This window comes from Phyllostomus hastatus, unplaced genomic scaffold (assembly GCF_019186645.2).
Source record: "Phyllostomus hastatus isolate PE091 unplaced genomic scaffold, TTU_PhHast_1.1 phas_contig_86, whole genome shotgun sequence".
Taxonomy (NCBI): domain Eukaryota; kingdom Metazoa; phylum Chordata; class Mammalia; order Chiroptera; family Phyllostomidae; genus Phyllostomus; species Phyllostomus hastatus.
Genome location: NW_025333977.1, coordinates 24,085,692 through 24,106,780, shown reverse-complemented (window position 1 = coordinate 24,106,780; position 21,089 = coordinate 24,085,692). Strand labels below are relative to the sequence as shown.

General features: G+C 34.7%; 1 protein-coding gene across 2 annotated transcripts in view; it reads right to left on the bottom strand.

The window, feature by feature from the left end:
• Positions 1–8,605, bottom strand: part of NLGN1 (neuroligin 1) — a 630,430-nt gene extending 621,825 nt beyond the window's left edge. For both annotated transcript variants that reach the window (XM_045852090.1, XM_045852091.1), the window contains exon 1: positions 7,964–8,605. The gene's annotated coding sequence lies outside the window, so the exon portion shown is untranslated. The remainder of the gene's footprint in view (positions 1–7,963) is intronic.
• Positions 8,606–21,089: the final 12,484 nt, after the last annotated feature.

Below are 21,089 nucleotides of genomic sequence, written 5' to 3'. Positions count from 1 at the left end.
ATTTACTGTGAATTACTGGAGAGGCCAATGTGAACAAAGTAGGAATAGTGCTGATTCTCATGGAGACTACAGTTCAGTGGGGCAGATAAAATTTATGTAAATCAATTACACAGATAACCATCTAGTGATGATGCTTTGCCAAAAATGATAATGCAGGGGGTTCTAGGAGGAGACTTAATGAATCTGGAGTGGGAAGGTGATCTTGAAGAAGTGATCTGCACACTGGGTTCTGAAAGATGAGTATGAGCTGGCAGATAAGGACCAGAGGACAGAATGGGTCAGACAGAGGCAAGAAAAGTCCTGAATGCTGTGAAGCCAGGGGTTTTACAACAACACGGAGATCAGTGTGACTTCAGAGGAGTGTGGGGCAACAGGCTGGAAAGGATGTGACAATTCAAAAATTTCTGGGCCATTTTAGGTATGTGAGACCATATCCCAAGTACGAGAAGAATTATAACAATAAAAAAAAGAACATGATCAGATTAGCCTTACTATTCAAAAATAGAAGCTATCACTCTGAATTGTTGACTTTTAGCAGCTAACCTCAGAACAATTCATTACAGTGTAGATCATCAGAAAACATCTCTTAAATGAATAACCCATTCTTTCGTTATATTGCTTTTCGTCTATTAACCCTACCTTCAGATTTTGAAAACCCTGTTTGTGGGGATTGATCTCTGCAATGGCATTAACTTGATTGGAGCTGGAGCAGGAGGGGTTGCACAGAGAAGATACGGAAGCAGATGAAAGGGCACCCATAATCTTTCTCAGGCAGGGGAGTGAGTGGATGGCCATAGACACTAGTAGCTAATTCCACTACTGTTTGGCAAAAAAAACAAAAACAAAAACAAAACAAAAACAAAAACAGGATTCTGAGATGCCATCACAGCTCTTCTGACAACATGAAGAAAAAGAGGTCAAAGTGATTGAGCTCTTCCTCCTACATTCCACATATTGCACTGAATGTCTGCAATAACCACCACTACGACTAATGTGTAAATATTAGAGAGGGTTTTGTTTGTTTTGTTTTCAAGAAACAGCTGAAACAAGCCATTAACATTTAACTATATGAAATGAGTTTTAATTTCTGTTCACTCTAAACTTACTCTCAGATAGAATCTCCAAATACTGTTAAATCTAGAATCTACTTAGAAGTCTTGACTTCCCAAGCATGAAGAAGATGAGTTGGGTGAGTGGCAAGAATAGGTAAGATAAAATGTTGAATATTTTTAATGTATGGGCAATGATTTTAATGTATATGTAAAATACTGCAGGGCACATTTTGAAGACCAATTGGCAGCCGTGTGATCACCCAGAAGAAAATGAATAATTACTCAAGAGCTCAGGAGAGACAGCTCAGGTAGAGCTGATTACTTCCCTTGATATTAAATTGATGCTTTGGTCTGAAAGGGGCCACCTTTGGGTCACAAGTTGTTGCTTCCAGAAGCAACTTAATTATGCCTGTCAGTGTCTTTACAGAGAAGATAGCACAACCTAAGAGAAGTGCTACATTATCAATTAACTATTTAAGCTTATTTTTTGTTCCTAGAGAATTACTGTGCTTGGGAATAGTGGAGAATTGCCATTCCTGGGGCCCTGCTTAATTCAAGTCCTCTTATAAAATATCCCTCCTTGCTAGACAATAGCTACAACTTTGGCAGAGACAGTGTTAAGTTTCTCAGTATGGCCCTATGCCAGAGTGTGTCAGTTTTGACCCCTTGGAAGATGATTAGCAGAGATGAGGTAGTTAAACCTTTGTGTGCATTCACTCCCAGGCTTCTGCTGGAATTGGCAAATGCTATAGTAAAACTGTTTAGAAAGTAACTGTCTACTAGAAATTGGACTAAGACCACCAAATCCTTTCATATAAGTCACCACCAACAATAATGGCTTCCTGTCACTCCTGACCTGTCTTAGAGCTCAACCAGTGCCCCAAAGGAGAAAAAATATTACACTAGCAACCTTCTTCAGATATCCACATCTTTTATTTCCCTTCGTATTACAATTCTACTAGTGTAATATTAACAAGATTCAAAACAAAGTTCTGTTCATGGGCCACTTGGGTAACAGAACACCAATGATATTCAGAAGAATTTAATATACAGATAGAATAAAAGTTGCTAAATAAATACACCATTTAAATAAAATTGGATAATAAGGAGCTTGAAACTATGTTTTTTTAATGAAAAAAAGTCTTAAATAATGATCAAAACACTAAACGTCATTATATTATATTGTCCATGTTCTGAGTGAATGAAATAATTTTTAGTGCTTCCAAAATTCCTTTAGATATCATATGTTCTTCAAGGCAGAAAATAACTCTAATGTACATTTTGGTAAATTATAACCAGAAATAATCCTATTGTACTTGTAAATCTAGATAAAAATCATCTACCAAAATAAGGTAAATAAACTATATGCAAAATTTCAATTATTATTTGATTAAAATTCAAATTTTTAAATATATTCCTTTTTTACTTTTGGAATTCTGCACAGAACTTCAAAATATCTATCAATTCAAATAAGAAATAATTTAAGAAAAAATAAAAAGCAAAAATGAAGTGACCAATTATTAAGCAAAAAGGTGACATGCAAGGCTAAAGCCAAGTCTTTTTATTCATTTAACAAGCATTCATTGGTCTCCAGCAATGTGCTAGGTGTCGTTCTAAGGGCTGGCGAGAAACACAGTTTTGAAAAAACAGACAAAAATCCCTGCCACGGTGGAAGTTAGATAGACTGCTACTACAATATTGTTTCATTATGTAAAATATTTTACCTTTGTGTAATCAGTAAATCCTCAGATGTTATTACTAATGACCACAGCTTTAAATAATGGGAACCTTTGGTATCGATCACAAGGTACACATACACTTAGCATAAAGAGATAATGAAACTGATGTTTTGTTTTGTTTTGTTTTGTTTTTACCCATAAGAAAAAGGATAGATAACATTGTCACTTATGTGTAAACTTTTGGACAGCTAAGTAATATAAATTTAAATTAAAAATGACAGATGCACTTCCTTGAAACATAATGGTTACTGAAGTGAATCTTTATTCCTCCTGGTGTTATGGTTAATCATCAAATGGCTCAAAAATCACTTTCAGGTACACATTTTGTGACAACTGTTGTTCAATGTCATAAGCAGTAATCATTGTCAGTTCTGTCATAAAAGAAGTGGTTGTCCCATAGGGAAAATTTATACTAGTGATAATCCCAAGTTAGTTTTTATCAAATCAGGGTTCATTAATTTAATATGTGTCCTTGTTGACTTTTCAAGCATAGTGAATATTCCATGTGACAGTACAAAAGTACTCACCCTAACTTTTTAGAGAAAGGTAACAAACATTTTTAATTCATTTTGAAATATTACAATTAACCTCTTTTTCCCCTAAAAACTCAACATTCATTGGGTTTCTCAAGAAGAAAACACTTCTGTTACACATAAGTGATGCCAAGCATCTGTATGAAGAATAAATTGTACATCAGTTGGATGTTTCCAAAAAGGTAGTTCTTGAGAAACATATCTAAGACCTCCATGTTGTTGCTGGACTTCTCCACTCTTTTCAGAACTTACCTATTTACTTAGATACAGACAAAATGTAAGAAAACCACATTCTAAGGACATATTTGCTTGATAGTCTATCTCCTCCCTACCTCCTGCACCCCCAACACATTGCAACTACCAAATAAATAAATAAGCAAGAAAACAAAAAAATCTACTTATTTTCTAGATTATGCCAAAAATTAAAAGAATGATTGGTGCAGGTACATGGGTATGTTTCCTATTGAAACACCCACGTAACAGCACACCCACAGGGATGACAAGGGCCCGCAGGCAGCTCTGACTGAAGGTACGTGTGGTTTCAGAAAAGCAAGCTACAGAAAAAGAAGAGGTTACTCTGTGGCCTGTCTTGAAGAAAAAAGTTTATGTACAGAAGGCATGCTACACATATAGTTAAAATAATAAACAAACCTTGCTACAGAGGTGGAAAAAAGTGAAAACACTGTTACACATATTCTTCTATTTTTTAAGTCATCCCAAGCTCATCAACTGAGGGGCATGTCCTAAGATGTCAACTGCATTGAGGCCCAGCCTGAAACTTTGTTTCCTGTGATACATCACTGTGGTTTCTGATTTTACATCTGTAGCAGTAACTTAAATTGAATTTGTTCCAAAATGAATTTCATGCTCAACTTGTTTTTCTTAATTAAACTTCCTTTAGCAGTCCCTAATATGTGTATTATTAAAACTCATTAGCCCTGTTCACGCTTGCCTGTCAATTTTTGGCTACACACTCATATATTGAAGTGCTCTGTTGCTATATATAGAAAGAAAATGAAATAATAAATATGGGGACTTGAACCTTTTATGAGTGTCAGAATGGGCAAGTGCCTGCAAGGCCCATGAGGTTTCACACAAAAGAGGCATTACTGCTACAGCTAACATGCTGACACGTCTCTGATCTATAAAGTCTGCAGTAATGGCAGCAGTAAAGTGCTTTGCCATTGACTAGATTTCTCTTACATGCAACGGAAATAGGCAAAGAACAGATTATATTGACTGTTATAAAAAAGAATTCATGTTAACCCCCCTCAAAAGTTTAATGTCTAATCATTTCAAATGCCTGGGGTGTTTTACTAGTTTTCTCTGACTTCAGTTAAGCTTAGATTTGGCAGTCTTTCTCTTTTATACAGTTTGGCCACCAAATGGGTATAATTGTTTGGGGGTGGGGGGGGATCCTGAAGGCAGAACACTCTTCTAAGAAATAGGGGAGAATGTTGCTATCCCACAAGATAAAGTGATTGGCTACCTCAAAATATTTCAAATTCTCTTTTAAAATGTATTAAAATGACACTTTAGATTAATTATGAGTATTCACTACTTTATTTTTTAAGTATTTATGGGCTTTGCACATTTGAGATACTAAAAATTGCAATTTCAAATGAACTGATTTTTTTTTCTTACATTTTCAATAAAGCCAAGATTTGCATGTGGGCATGCCATTCGTTAAATTTCTACAAATCATTTAAAAAGGATTGCCCTTTTCATTTTGCTTTCAGTTGAGTGTGCAGTAATTTAATTTTTAAAAATGTAGAATAACATTTAACTGTATTTAATCATCTCAAAAATCAAAGGAAGCTGCAGCAAATGTGTTATCTCCCCCTGAATGTTAGGCCTCTCAGAACACATGGGAGGTTTTCGAGGGACAGGTGCAACTGTCAAGCAAAGCTCCAGCAAATGCAACATCAATTTCTCAAGTTTGGGGAATATGATGTGATTTCTTGTCACATACACTAGGAACTGTATTTGCAATTTTTAAGGCAAATTGAGAGCTTCTATCCCTTTACCTCAAACTACTACATTCTGTGTTATTCTGTAGCAAAATTGGAACTGGCAAAAGCCACCATATTCTTCTTGATAATCATTACCAAAAATATGTATTTGCATATAGTAGAGCAAAATGTAATTTTCTAAGTGAACTTTTCAGGTTTTTCAGTAGTTCTAGGAGTCATCCATTTTATTTATGGAGAACATTTATTTAGTTGGGTACTTTCCCCTCAGTTACTGACTGGTTTTAAAAATTGTTGTGGTGTGGAGTTTTGTTTATTTCCATTGTTATTGACCTTTCAAAGTGAATTTACTGCGTACAAAGTTACCACAGTTTTGTGTAGGAACAGCTCATAGAAACCTAAGAGTAGGCCAAAGTTTCCCCCTTATCATTCTCTCTGCCAAAAGAGAGTAAAATGGAGTAGAAAGTACTGATTATTCTTAATAGAGAAAAACATTCTTCAGACAAGACAAAGGCACATTAAATAGAGTTTTCTTCTTGAGCACTATAGAACATGCCATGACCACCAGCTCAAAGGTTGCAAAATATGCAAATTAACTTTTAAAAGAACCCCCTTTTTTCATGTTTCATACTCTTCACCTACATTTATATCAACATTATATCTTTGGTCCTAAAATGAGAAATCTCAGCCCACCTCTTATTCAACTTCACTATTTATTTAATATCATCACTTATTATTTATTAACTATTTATTATTAATTAACTATTAACTATTATTATTTATTAACTTTTGTTGCTAATTTCATTTTTTTAAGGTGTTAAATTTTGCTGGACTGCCGTAGCTAGGATCAGTGGCTAGAATGTACCAACACACAGAACATCCATTCTTCTAGTCCACACTGCACTCGAACCATGTGACTTAGAGCTGTGAAATAAAAGGCAAAGCTAGCCTCTCAGATATCTCCTTAAGGCTCACAATTGGGCTTAGAGAAACTACTCCTTGCTATTTCTATGATTTTGAGGCAAGCTTGTGCAGAGTCTGCAGAAATAAAAATGAACTTTTCCACTGTAGGACTCTTGGGAGACAAAAGTTTTATATTTTGCTATTTCATCTTAAAAATAAAAAAATAGAAATAGCATGTGTTTGTTTCAAAATTTAGATTTAAGAAACACATATGCACACACAAAGCCAGGAAGAAAGTTTGGTGAGGCTCCTCTGTTAATACCAGAATGTCTGATGCATCTTGAATGCCTGAAGTAAGTATTGGGGGAATGAGTGCTTCAAATGACATTGAGGAGTTGCCTTTCAATGAGTTCACAAATCTTAAAGAGGCTTCAGTATACTAAAACCATAGAGGTATCTACACATATTTCATAAGCTGTAAACAGAAACCCCTGAAAAATATTTGATTCTTTTCTTCAAAAGATTAAAATGTACACATACATTATTTTACAGTTTAATGACTATCTCCATTTTATTCTAATGCATTTGAATTTCTAATGGTTTAAAATTTAATGATTTGGCCTTAAATTTAAAAAGCCAACTGAAATTTGGATGCTGACATGTCAGAAGGATGAGGGTGTTCATTAACGTATTAACATATCTCTATATCTATGTACATACTCTAAATGAATCAGTTCTTCATATGTCATGGTTCTGAACCTATGTGGATTCCAAAATTGGTTCAGAATAATATGCTTTTCTGGATTCCAAAGCAACTTTTAGTTCCCTAAGTCAATTAATATTCACTCATTTGAATGATTAATTTTAATTATATCTGCTAAAGCTGATTTTGCTTCTACAAGTAAAGATGAGCTTTTCTTGTACAAAAATCCTCTTTTTAAAAAAAAAAAAACGAAAAAATGCTCTGAATTCTGCTGCAAGAAAATGTCTGGGAACGCGCGCGCTCCGTTCAGTTGTAAAGAAAAGCCAGTTAAGTGGCGAGGCACTCAGGGCAGGGACGCATCAGAAATGCAGCCGGCTGCCTGGCACACTCGCCATCCTGGGCCCTGGGCAGAAAGGCTGCATCGCCTTCCTGGACTCGTCCAACTCGAAGAAAGTTCCCTCGGACTGTATTATGCAAAGTCGTGCAAGTAAATTACAAGGTAGCATATGTGGCGAGTCACTCACTTCTGTCTCTATCCCATGCAGTAATCCTGTAACCCTTTAGTGATCGGCTGAGAGAAAGGGGAAGCGGAAAGGAGAAGGGAGAAAGAGGGGGGGAGAGAAAGAGACAATATGAAAACTGCTAATTTCCTCTGCAAAATTCCTTGAGAAGCCAAGACAGCCACCGAAACACGGGCCCAGGCAGCCGCGATTTCCGCTGGGGCTTTCCCCCTCCACACTGAGGTTTTCCAAGGCATCCCTGCCTCTTCTCCTTAAAGTATCACTAGGAGAAAACACTGGATGCAGAAGGGCTCTCTCAACTGAGAGATTTTCAATGCAAAGTTGAGAGCTTGGAGGGTTGCTTAGCTTCCCCACCGATGCCTCAAAAAAGGTTTTTAAGCTCGATCTAGGTAGCTCCCTAGCGATCCATCCGGAGATGCTCGAGGTGGTTTTGCATCCCCTCCTTCGCTCCCATGTCACAGGCACCGCGTCCGCAGCACCTTCCGCGCAGAGGCACACAAACCCCGGCAGCCCCCCTCCTCAGCAAAGACCCCCAGACTTACCCTTAGTAAGATAAATCCACAGAGGGAGACCCCTCATCTTCCCCCAGTCCCCTTCCAATAATTCAAGGAGACAGTTTCTACAACACTTCGCCTTCAGATTCAAGCTGAATTGGTCAAAGTATTTACCAGTTTCTATACCTTTTTTGTTTTTTTGAGTCTTGAGCACCCTCCTTATATTGTTTCAGAATTCAAGATGCTTCCTTTATTTTTTTTCTTCTTTAAGCGGCCGCAACCCCAGTTTTGCGCCCCCCTCCTTTTTTCTTTTTCTTTTTTTTTTTTATTCACCCACGAACACTTCCAAAACGTGTCGATTGATCTTTTTTTCTCTCCAGCTGCAACCAGGATCCAGAATCCTGGGGACCCAAAGCCACCTCCATATAAATCCGACCATCAGGCAAGAAATACAAATGATCGAACAACGTTACTTCTTTCAGCTGCAATCAGATAATCCTACTAATCCAATAGATTTATCTCGATTGGAAATTGACCTCAAAAATGAATCCCCGGTGCTGATGTTCAATAGAGAGCGATTTCATAGTCCAGTTCGGGTGACCGAAAGAACTGCGGTTTCTTTCTTTCCTTCTTTCTTCTTTTTAAAAATCTTTTTGGATTCTGGGTGCACTGCTCGCAAAAATGCCGAGGACCCTGGTTTTCCACTAATATAGGTTTCTACTCCAAATCGGTACAGGATGAAAAATGGTACAAAGATACCCCTAGTGGCTTGAGGTAATATTGCAGGGATTTCACTCCCCCCGCCCCCCTCCCAAACCCCTCTCCTATACCTTTATTTTCCCTCCTCTCCCCTTGTAGATAACTGGCTGCTATAATAGTTAAACAAGGCTGAATGGAGAGTAACATGAATAGTATATGACTACTTGCAAAAATCATCTGATCTTTTTGTTTTACTTTACTAAATCTTCTATGCTTTTCTCCCCAGTATCCATCTCCCCCCCCCCCACCCCCCCACAGAACTTTCCCCAATGGCACTTAGTAGCTATAATGCCAAATTGGGGGCAGCTAGTGATTTCAAAGCAAGTGTATCTGTTTCCTGAGTAACTATAGATATCAAAAGAGGCTGTTTTTCTGAATATAATGCTTCTGGTAAAACTTTTAACATTTTTGCTTCCTTTAAAATATGAGTATGTATAATCATATGAATGTGTGTGTGTGTGTGTGTGTGTGTGTGTGTGTGTGTGTATAATCATGTCTTCTCATTTTAGACTTTGAAAGTTCATTCAGCAGAGCAGATGATGGCTGTGGGGGCCTGTGGTAGAAAAGCAGGGTCTGAGAGTCATTATATGGGCCTGGAAGATGCTTGCCTGGATTCTTTGCAACTCAATGACCTCAAGATTGCTACCAGCATTTTGACAGGTTTTGGAGAAAAAGGGCCAATGCAAAACATTTTAGGACTCCTTTTTCAATAATACTTCACAGATTTACTGTGCCTACCAACAACCCATGAATCTTTTTAAAATGAGGATTATGATTCTGTAGGACCAAGAAAGGAATGAGATTCTGCATTTCTAACAACTCTGCTGACCCCACTCCAGTTTATCAAGAGCATAGTAAACTCTGGAAGTCAGATTCCTTTTCAGGCTGGTGGGTGCAGAAGCTGCAAGGACTCCAAGATATTTTTGTTAACTAAATAATTAAGCCTTTTTAATGCAGAAGCTGTTATGAAGTCAAAAGACCTCCCTTTTACCACCAGTTTTGCTATTAACCGGCTGAATGTGGGTCATCAATTTTTGGCCCATAATACATTAATTTATTATAATCAAAGAGTAAACCCAAATGAATGAACAAATATGTATCTTCCCAGATTAGGGAGACTCAATGTTGTAAATTAATCTATAAAATTAATACAATATTATGAAAATCTCACTATAGTTTATCATGGAACTTGGAAAGTTGATTCTAAAATGTGTTTGCAAGAGCAAAGGTTCGAAACTTGTCAATACAATTTTAAAGATCATAGTATGGGGAATTTTAATACGAACTATTAGGGCTTAATTTAAAATGATAGTAATTGAGGCAATGTAGCTTTGCTTCAGAAATAGAAAGTAATTAATTAGAATGGAAAGCTCAGAAATGTATTGATGTATTTACAGAAACTTGATAAATAAGCAGCATAAGGGAGCAGTTCAAATAAAAGATTTATTCACACAATAAATTAAACATATGAAAATGTTATAATACTACCTCTTGACTTCACACCTAAATATGTACTTAAGTTAGAATAAAGATTTAAAGATTCAGAGGAAGAGCTTAAAAGCATTTAGAAAAAGATAGCTAATGATTTTGGGCAGATTGGAAGAGAAGGGTGTACTAAAGATTAAGACACAAGAAGTAAATGCCATAAAGAAAAAATGTTAAATTTAATATTTTAAATTAAAAGTTCATGCACATCAAAGAAGTCAAGGCATAGACTGAGAGGGGATGCTTGCTATGCCTATAACCAAAGAAGGATTAGTATCCTAGTACATAAAGATTTCTTATAAGTCTATAAAGACAAATGATAGGGAAAAAATGAGCCAAGAAGATAAACAGTCAATTAATAGAAAAAGAGTATTGATGTCCAGTAGACATAAGAATAAAGTATTTAATTTCCCTAGTTATTAGAGAAATACAAGTTAAATGATAGGACATCATGCCACAGCTATTAAGTTGAAAAGAAGTTTATAAGGCCAACAATGTATTAATGAGGATATGGAGCAACCACGGAGAGTATACAGTAGGGCAACAACTTCAGAGAGCAGTTTAGTAATATTTAAAGATTTGCATATCCAGTTTCTCCCCTCCTCTGTACTTCTCCACACATGCATAGACAATATGCATTTCATAATTACTTGAAACAGAAAAAAAGGAAATAATCTAAACAACTTTGGATAAATAAATGAACAAGTAATTTATAGGCTCTTCATACTGCAATACTGTCGTAAATGTGGTAAAAAGAGAAAAGGGACTCATTATAACTTCTAGAGTCAGCCTGGATTTATCTCCAAATGCAATGTGGAGTACCAACAACAAAAGCAGGTTGCAGAAAGGGATGATATCATTTATAAATCAAGTTTAAAGCATGCAATTATTTTTTAACATATGTGCATGTAGATAATATGTGTACACATGCATAAAAATGGTAAACATGGAATCCAGGGTAGCAGTCATCTCCAAGAAGATGGAGTGTAATAAAATGGGGAAGGCATCAGAGCAATTTTCAGCCAGATCTTCAGTGCTTTATATTTCAGGCTGAATCTTGAGTATACAGATCTTTATAATATTACACACAATTTGTTTGTATGCCTGAATTATTTCATTAAGAGGAAATAGTTAAGCTAAATTATTTCTATGAACTCAAAGTATTAGAAAATTTTCTAATTAGAATAAATACATGTAGAAGTAAAAGCAAACAATATGAGATTTTGGAATATCATGATGTGTTCTAAATATGCAAATTTAAAAATCTGTAGTACTTTATAATTCTAAGAAGTAAAAATGGATAGATGCTTATTTATTTCTGTAATGAATATGAAAATTTCTAGCTAGCAAACAAAAACCACCACTTAATGAGGAAAATGTGTTGAAATGAGGGAAAAAATACAACCAACCCTCAACTTACTCTCATACTTTTCCTTTGATCTCACATATCGTACCTCATGTATAGTAACAGCATGGCCTCTGAAATTGTGAAATAGGTAATCAATCGATCGCGTTCAGTTCCGACCATGTTGAGACTCCCCTGGCAGAAGAGAGAACACCAAAAGCCAGACTAGCCCTAAGCCAAACTACAGCACGAAAGATAATTCTTCCAGAATATTTAAAATACATATGTGAATGCAAGTAGGGTGGCTTTGTTGATAAAAAATATGAGAACTGAAATCTCATTTTAAATTCATTAATAATATTTTTCATAAATTCATGAAAAAAGGAATAGACAGCCAATACTAGGAAAGAATTCTTTTTTAGAGTCCAATCTTAGAAATAAAATAGAGCAGTAGTTAATATCAACTCAGGCTGAACTCAGGAAAAACGAGTTCAATCAATTCTCAACTATTCAGAACAGTGTCCCTGAGCAATAACCAAAGCAGTTTTGTGATAAAGAAACACTAAGAGGACAATTTGATTTCCTTTGATTATGGAACAAAGGGGAAGAAGTAAATGTAATATATGTGACATTTGGAGAGGCTGACATTCTTTCAACAACCACTTATTGAAAACTACCCTTTGCATACTGGACACAGCACAGAGCATTTCACGGGAGAGCTGACTTGAAAACAAACAACTACCCCAAACCCTTAACTTGCTATTAATATTGGCTTGGCCAACAAGTTCATGTGTTTTCTTCCATAAGATGGTTCTAGTAGCACTTAGTTATCTTTTAACTTCATCTGAAACAATTCTGTTAGGTTGTATTGTGACAGCTGTCATATTAGCATACATTTTTTAAAAATCTATCAAAATTGGTTCATTTTGGGGCAGCTATTTTAATATTGAGGATTGAAGAAAATGTGCAACATTTCAGTGTATTATGGTTTGTTCTTTCAAGAAAGGCAGAAATGCAACTGAAACACAAAGGAAATTTGTACAGTGTATGGAAAAGGTGCTGTGCCTGAGCAAATGTGTCAAAAATAGCTTGCGAACTTTCATGCTGGAGACTTCTCACTGGAAGACACTCCATGGCTGGATAGACAAATTGAAATGGATAACTGCCAAATCAAGACATAAATTGAGAACAATCAACATCATACCACAGGGGAAATAGTAGTTGACATATTCAATATATCCAAATAAATAAAGTTATTGGTGAAAATTAAAAATGTGTCTTTTATTTTATGGAAAAATCTAAACAGACATTTTGGCCAACCCATAACTAATCTGTAAACGGTTAGTAGTTATTTTGAATTGGCACTTCACTATCCATGCTGAAGATGAGATAATAGATATTAATACAGAACTAAAAGTTCATTTTCAGTGTGTTTAAGTACAAACTGGTTTGAAGTTCAAGGTAGCCAATGAAGGAGGAAAAATAAAAGAAGAAGTAGGAAAATAAAGATGAAACATGAATGAAACTCATTCCTCCCCCTGGTGACTTACTTTACAGAGAAGATAGTAAGTTACTTAATCATTGTGCCCCTCGGAGAACAAATTAGTAATAAATGAATGACAGTGGATCAAAGAGTGAAATTAGTTGGTACATGAAAAAATTATTCTCTATATTGGATGGACATGCTAATGCCTTCTCAGAGAATCAAATTAGTGAAGGAGGGAAGTACAAAAAAAATACTATGACTAACATTAACGAGGAAGGAAAGGCCAAGATCGGCAGACTTGAGTGCCACTTGGAGTATGATAAGATTGCCGTTTGATTATGTCACTAAAATCACAGCTGTGCTAAGCCCCATGGTAGGATTACACATCCCATTTTGTTTTCTATACTTTAAACAAATAAAAATGATTAATTAATACCACATAGATAATGTAAAGAAATAGCATGGGTCTACTGAAACATAGATGAGAAAGTGTTTGTTGCTTTTAATGCAGTAAGAATCATTATGAAAAGAGAGCTATGTTCTTTTTTTGGGAGGGGGCGGTAATTGACATAAAAGCACATCTTTTATGACCAGATCAAATCAATTACCTTTTGCTTGGTAGTAAGAACTTTATGATATCACAGAAGATGTGTGTTCTATGTCTAAAAAATAAATAAAATATTATAAAATAGATTTCTAAAACAAGTGTTGGAAAAGAATATTCCTCTACCATCTTCAGAACTCCCCAAATATAACCCAATTTTAAGGGCTTAGACTTGAATCTAAATGAATGGTAATTGGGAATTATGAAAGGCATAAAAATAAAGTTTTGCAACATTACAAGGCCTAACTACTGCAGAGGTAGCTGTTTATGAAGAGGTTCTTTCTACAGAGAGAATCTGCTCATACAATCCTTAATTAGAAAAGACTGTTTAAAACACCTGGCTGATACTGAATATTTCAGGTATGCATTGGAAGAAAACACCTGCTTTAATGCTAAATTTACCAGGTACATTTTTATGTTTCATGTTTTAAAGACTTGTAAAAGAAACCAAGGAAGTAATGATTAAGACTAGATATTTTAGGATCAGACTGTCACACAGAGAAATGGAACTTTCGCATTAAGGTTGTCACAACATATTTTTAAAGTTAGGGGCTTACCCTGGCTGGTATAGCTCAGTGGATTGAGCACAGGCTGTGAACCAAAGGGTCATGGGTTCAATTCCTTGTCAGGGCACATGCCTGGGTTGTGGGCCAGGTCCCCAGTAGGGAGCATGTGAGAGGCAAACACACATTTAACTTTCTCTCCCTCTCTTTCTCCTTCCCTTCCCCGCTCTCTAAAAATAAATAAATAAAATATTTAATTTTTTTTTGAAAAAGCAAAAATAATAAAGCTAGGGACTTAAGACAGAAATAAATCCAAATTTTCAAAGTTTATTCAAATAATTTTGAACTGTTAAAAACTCTCAAATATTGGTGCCATTATGCTAATAATTATTTTGTTTCTTTTTTAATCTTACTGCTTCTTCTTTACATCTATAATTTATAATTATACTTGATTGCTACAATTATTATTTACTTAAATACATAAATATTCAACTTCAAAGGTTTTAGCTGTAAATACTTTAACACATTATCTTGTGAAGTATTTTATTTATTTTGACATATATACTTTTATACATTTATGAAACTAAATAGTATTTTATTGACCCTGTAATAATGTCATAGCAGATTTTCTTGATGTATTAGCTGCTTTTGACTCCATCATACCATGATTGATTTTAGTCCACTGCAGTGTAGTCCAGAATGGTTAAGTTACATGAAATTATCTTAAGTATCTCCATAGGCCGGTTTGAAATACAACACAAAAAATGAAATTTTGATAATTTATTTCTAAATTCTACTAAGAGGAAGGGAGAAAGGCAAAAGGAGAAAATAGTAAATTTTAAAAAACAGTTGCTTAAGAAGATTATGCAGAAAAGGTAATGTCAAAAAAGTTCAAAGTTTTATCACAACTAAGATAGACTATTAGGGTACATAGTTCATTTGTTAACAGAAATTTTACCTGTTACATGATGGAACAAGAGTATAATTCTTTCCTAACTGCAATACATTAAATCAATTCATAATTCACATCTTCACCATTCACAAGTTTGATAAAAAATATATAGGACATACCTTACAGCTGAAATTGGTTTTTACCAAGACTCAAACTAATCATTAAAACAAATAGATTACATTTGAACTATGGCCCAAAGAATTGTAGTTTTATAGTTCTTGTATAGACTCCAAAGATTTCCTTTTGCTAAACAGAAAAAAGCCAAGAAGGCAAATGGCTGAGTTAATAAGGTCACACAGAGTTCAGTGGCATCACTAGATGAGAAGCTGTTGTACCGTGCCACTTCAGACTATGCTTTCAAGTTTGGCTCTTGGTATTAAAGTGTTGTTCCTAAAGTATTTGACCACAAACAAATTTTTAAAATTAAAATTAACTAATTGGAAAAGCACAACACTAAATATACTTAATAGAGGACACAGAATAAAAGATGTCCCTAGAATGGTAAATATGTTTCCTTACACAACACAGGGACTTTGCTGATGTGCTTGAGTTAAGAATCTTGAGATGGGGCCAATGTAATGGCAAAGGTCCTTATAAGAAGAAGGCAGAAGAGTCAGAATCAGAATAAGAGATGTGGTAACAGAAGTAGAGATCAGAAATAGATGTAACAAGAAATTTGAGGATGCTATCCTACTGGCTTAAGAGATGGAAAAAAGTGCCATAAAACCAAGGACTGTAGGTGGCTCTATAAGTTAGAAAAAGCAAGAAAATGGATTCTCCCATATAGCCTCCAGAAAGAATGCAGCCCTTGGCAACCCACTTTACAGTTCTGGCTTCCAGAACTGCAAACTCGTAAATGTATATTGTTTTAAGCCACTAAACTTGTGATAATTTATCATAGCAGCAAAAGGAAGCTGCTGTGCTTAATTAAAAATATTAAAACTATTCTGGGAATAATCAATGCTGCCCAATAGAAATATAATGTGTGCTACATAAGCAATTTAACATTTTCTATCATACACTTTAAGAAGCATCAGGTAAAATTAAATTTAACATTATATTTTATTTAGTCCAATATATAAAAATATCATTTTGACTTATAATCACAATCAAAAATTAATAATGAGATCTTTTATTATTTTTCATACAAATGCTTCAAAAACCTAATCGTGTACTGAATATCTGGTGTCTAGAGCACATCTCAGTTTGGACTAATTCCATTTCAACATGAATCAATAGCCACAGATGGCGAGGATTGCCATATTGTATAATGCAGCTGTAGACTGTAAGAGACAAACTAAAAAGAAAAATTCATATACTTTATACAAATTATTCTAATATTCCTTTGTCTGTAATGATCTAAAGTGAGAATCATAAAGGCACCTAAAGAAATCAGGATGGTAGTGTGGCCAGTTGTCTGAAAACTTTGTACTTGAAAAGTATACTTAAAAAGTGCAGAAAAGGAACAAAAACAAAAAATAACATGAAAGAACAGGATGATTACTTAATGATATGTAGTTGTCTGATGCTTATGAAAATAGCTAAGGATAAAAGAAAAGAATTCTCTGGTATTTTCATAGCAAAAAGATAGCCAAAGATAGAATGAGATGGCATTACTTGAGGCCAACTGTGTAACATGACCAACAGAAAAGCAAAACTATCAAAATTTCAGCTTCCAATTTCTTCACAGAGAATGATATTTAAACTGCAAAAGAATATAATGATGAAGAAATGACAAGAAAGCCTGAAAGTGATTTAAATTTGCTTTAAGATTCGAGGTTCAAATCCATTACCTACCTAACAGAATAGTAAAAATACCTGGAAATAAGTTCTTGGAACTAATACCTACTGTCTTTGAGTTACCATGGAGAAATGCCGTAAAAACTGTTAACTGTACTGGTTTTCAAACAGGATTCCAGGAACTAAACTCTATATTTCTGACAACAGAAATTCTAGAACACATGCTCATATGTGTTCATTAAGTATATGTCTAATCAGAATAAAATCTTTTTTATTAGTCTACTAGAGTAGCAGATTAAACATGTGGTTTGAATTGTTTATGTTGACTTCATCCAAGACCCTTTTATAAAAACCACTCATAATTTTCTTCCAAACAAAATTATGAAGTATATAAGGGTGGAATAAAGCTATAGTTGAGTATATCCTTTGAAAGTTGAAATACCATTCTTCTGCAGCATTCAATGAATGTTATTTGATGTCCTCTTCTTTTTTCCCTGTTTTGAGGATTAAAATTTCTAAAGGAATTTGTTTTGTAACTAGGTCTGTCCATTAAGCAAATTAGTCTAATGGTGGATATGAGCGAGACACTAGCAGGAGCCGACCTTAAGTCAGAGACTTTTAAATAGATTACTAAAACCATCAACTGTTTTTGGAATTATGTTTTCTGATGATACTTTTCAAACTGTTAAGGAGTTTGATATAAATTATTTTTATATTAAATTTTAATTTTCATTTTAATTAAATTTAAATTTTAGCATCTAGAGTCTCTCTGTGTACTCTATTGTAAAATAGAAATCAACATATCCTTATTTTGGTTTATTCACTGATAAAATATAAATATTTCTGTCTAATTAATCAACCATATTTTTTGAATGGTATTTCTTATTGATAGTATTTCATTGAATTACAAAAACTTTAGGTTATAGACTGATTTTAATAACAGCTTCAAAATTAATCCAAACTTAAGTCAATTAAAATGCAACTCAATATCAATCTTAACTTTGGCTACATACATTTCAAACAAACTTTTATAATATAATGGCTCTTCTTTTATCTTTTTTGACTCCTAATCTAGGCAAAATAATTTCTCTATCCTCCCCCTCCCCAAATATATGAAGAGGTAGATCAGAAAGCAATATAATAGAAAAATAATAGTAACAATAATAGAAAACAAAAGAAAGTATCACTACAACTTGCCTCTCTCCTTTTCTCATGCTGTCTCTTTCCATGTTCCCTTCTCTTTTGTTTTTATATATAATACAACATATAATGTATAATTATATTTTATATTAAATATTTAATCATGTTAATATATTTAATATACATATAATGCAATAAACATAACATACAAATGAGTATATACATATTCCCACAAGGCTATTTGCAAAGACTAACATTTTTACTTACTTCTTTGCTCTCTCAGCTTTCTTGAAGTTATGCAGTCTTAACAGTCATAATGAAAAAAATAATGTCAACTCTCATTTATTGAATGCATCCGTTGTACTAGGATCTTGTATGTTTCAAGTTTGAAGGGTACATTTAATTTTTCCTATTTTTACATGTGAGTAAACTGAAACCCAATAACACTAAATGACTTGCTGCCACTAACAGATTAAAATGAGATTGTAATCGAATTTAAATTCAAGCCTCTTGTACTTTCTGTTCACCGTGAACTCATGAAGCTGCAGAGTATGGACACTGAAGCAATGCCTGAGTGCTCAAGAATGAATAGAAATGGAATGGTCGGTTGGGATACACCACCAAAGCAGAGAGGATCACCCTTGGGTAATGTCCCATGCACTTCTCAAGAGGCAGGAACAATACCATGATTAGATTAGCTTCTGACACCCTGTCTCCTATAGGGCCAATGCTGTTGACTGTTTTGTTTTAAAGAATAATAGAGGGTGAGGGTGTCCCCTGTAGAGACATGGTGATCTCATCCTTCACAAAGTCAGAACTAGGTACTGAAGTGAGAGACTACATCAGGAGAGCTTTGCCAAGCATTCAACTTGAGAGCAGTTAGTAAAATCCTATTTAAACACCATTCCGATGAAAGAAAACACCCAGCCAGCACTCTGGTTGGCTTCCCTGATTATCTGGGAAATAGCACTGGCTAGCAACCACAGAGAGGACCAACACTGAGAGATGTAGCCTGACAGACCAGGGAAGTATGATCAGAGTAGACTATGACAGTGAAAGTGTCCACTAAGGTTAGAAATTGAGACCACAGAATATCTGGTGACAAGATTCTTTATCCAGGAATTGCAGGTGACACTTGAATGATAGACATGGACCCATGTCAGTTCTTGGCGGCTGCAAGGTTGTGCCAGCCTCTTCACCAGTCTCCCTTCTCCTCATCTAATTGTCCTTCTCCCTTCCTCGCATGGACACCGCTTTCTCTATTAATTATCACCAGATCTGGTGGTTTTCACCACTAGAATCCCTTGAGGGGGAATGTTAAAAATATCAATGCTTGGGTCTGTCTCTCTCCCCCAACAGACCAATTAAATCAGAATTTCTAGAGCCTAAGCTAGGTCACCCACATTTTTAAAACACTAGCAACTGACTCTCATTTGTAGCCAGAGTTAAGATCACTGACTCTATGGTACATTTTAGACTCCACAGAACGGTAATAAAGCTTTCTTAAACTTGACTCTACGAGCACAGAGCAATGTGCCCAGGATTTGTTCTCAGACAGACCTGGCTTCAATTCCCAAATTTTTCACTTGCTAGTGGCACTTAATGCACTCTGAGTTTCTCTTTCCTCATCTGCAATACGGAAATGGATACAGTATTTGTGCAAAGACAGAATTATCTATTTCCCTCAAAGTCAGTCTTTCCCTTCTTCACTCATGGTAAAGATCTTTAAACCTAACACATGTCTAAGTTTTGCTACTGGAAATGATTAATATTATTAAAAGAAAGGCTTGTTGATTTTGTAAACATTCCATTAAAACACCACCACCACCAATAAAAAAACCCAACACCTAAACCTACTCTCCACAGATTTGTGAGGAATATAGTATAAACAGCAGATACATAGTATTTCAACTTAATACATGCTCACAGAGTGAATAAGTAACTCATGGGAACATCCTGGGGTACAGGATTTCCATCACTTTCTAATGAAGTATAGAATGCTTATTAATATTATTTTTCAAATAAAATCCATTCTGATGCATTTTAAAAGTGTATGGTGAAAATTTTCCAGGACTAAGATTTTTATCTCATTTCTAGGGAGATAAATTTGAGCCAATATTTGTGTAATATAAGAAGCTGGACACTTCCATTAGATAACCAGATCCTTCATGCCAAGGGCATCTTTGATATAAGGAATTCCAAAACATAGAAACGTCTTTGATCATAAGTGATATTCTCCTTAAGAAAAGTATGAAATAGAATATACAGATATCAAATCATAATGTATACCTGAATTTTATATATAATTACCAATGTTACATCAATAAATTTAATTTTTAATATATCAGTCATTTATAAAACATAATTCACTAAGTACTCTAACATATTTCATTTTTTATGACTTTTGAAAAATACCTTTTTGAGAAAAGTAAAAGAAACAAATTGACTTCTTTATGGCCACATACGATTTGTTCTCTATAAACATCAGACCTTGGACCCTTAGCCTGATCTTCTTTGCAACAGTACACATTGCTATATTTTTCTAAATTGGCAGAAAGACCTAAGATAGCTTAACTTATAGCTTTCAAATATTTTTGGTAGGGGTAACTTTTCAAAAACAATAATCATGTGAAATGGTAAAATACTTCAAATACAAACAGAACTGGTATAGTAGAAGAGAAGGAGGCATGTTTGAACTTGTTCACTGTCACAATAAAAATTTTGCTGAAAGAAAAAATGCAAGAATGAATAAATGCTATTTTCTAAGTAATTGTTTTCAGGAAGCGTGAATGTGGAACAGTGCAGTTTTCTTTGCAGGAAAGCGAGCCTCACTTGAACTTACTACAAGCAATATCATATTTCCAGGAAACAAGACTGCCATGACCTTCAGCAGCTCCTAATTTGCAGCCCTAAAACTTTACATTCCTGAGAAAGAAAAAGCTTCTACATACCTATATTAAACAATCTAATTTTGTATTCATAAATGTGAACAGAAAAACAAAAACAGCAAGCATTTGAGGGAAACAAATAGCATTAAAAAGAAAAAAGATAGATAAGTTTAAAAAATTAAATACAGTGAGGAAGCATATATTTAAGGAAACAGAAGAAAATATTTTTTACACATTTCACCTGTTACTCTAAATGAGGGTCAAGGGACTCT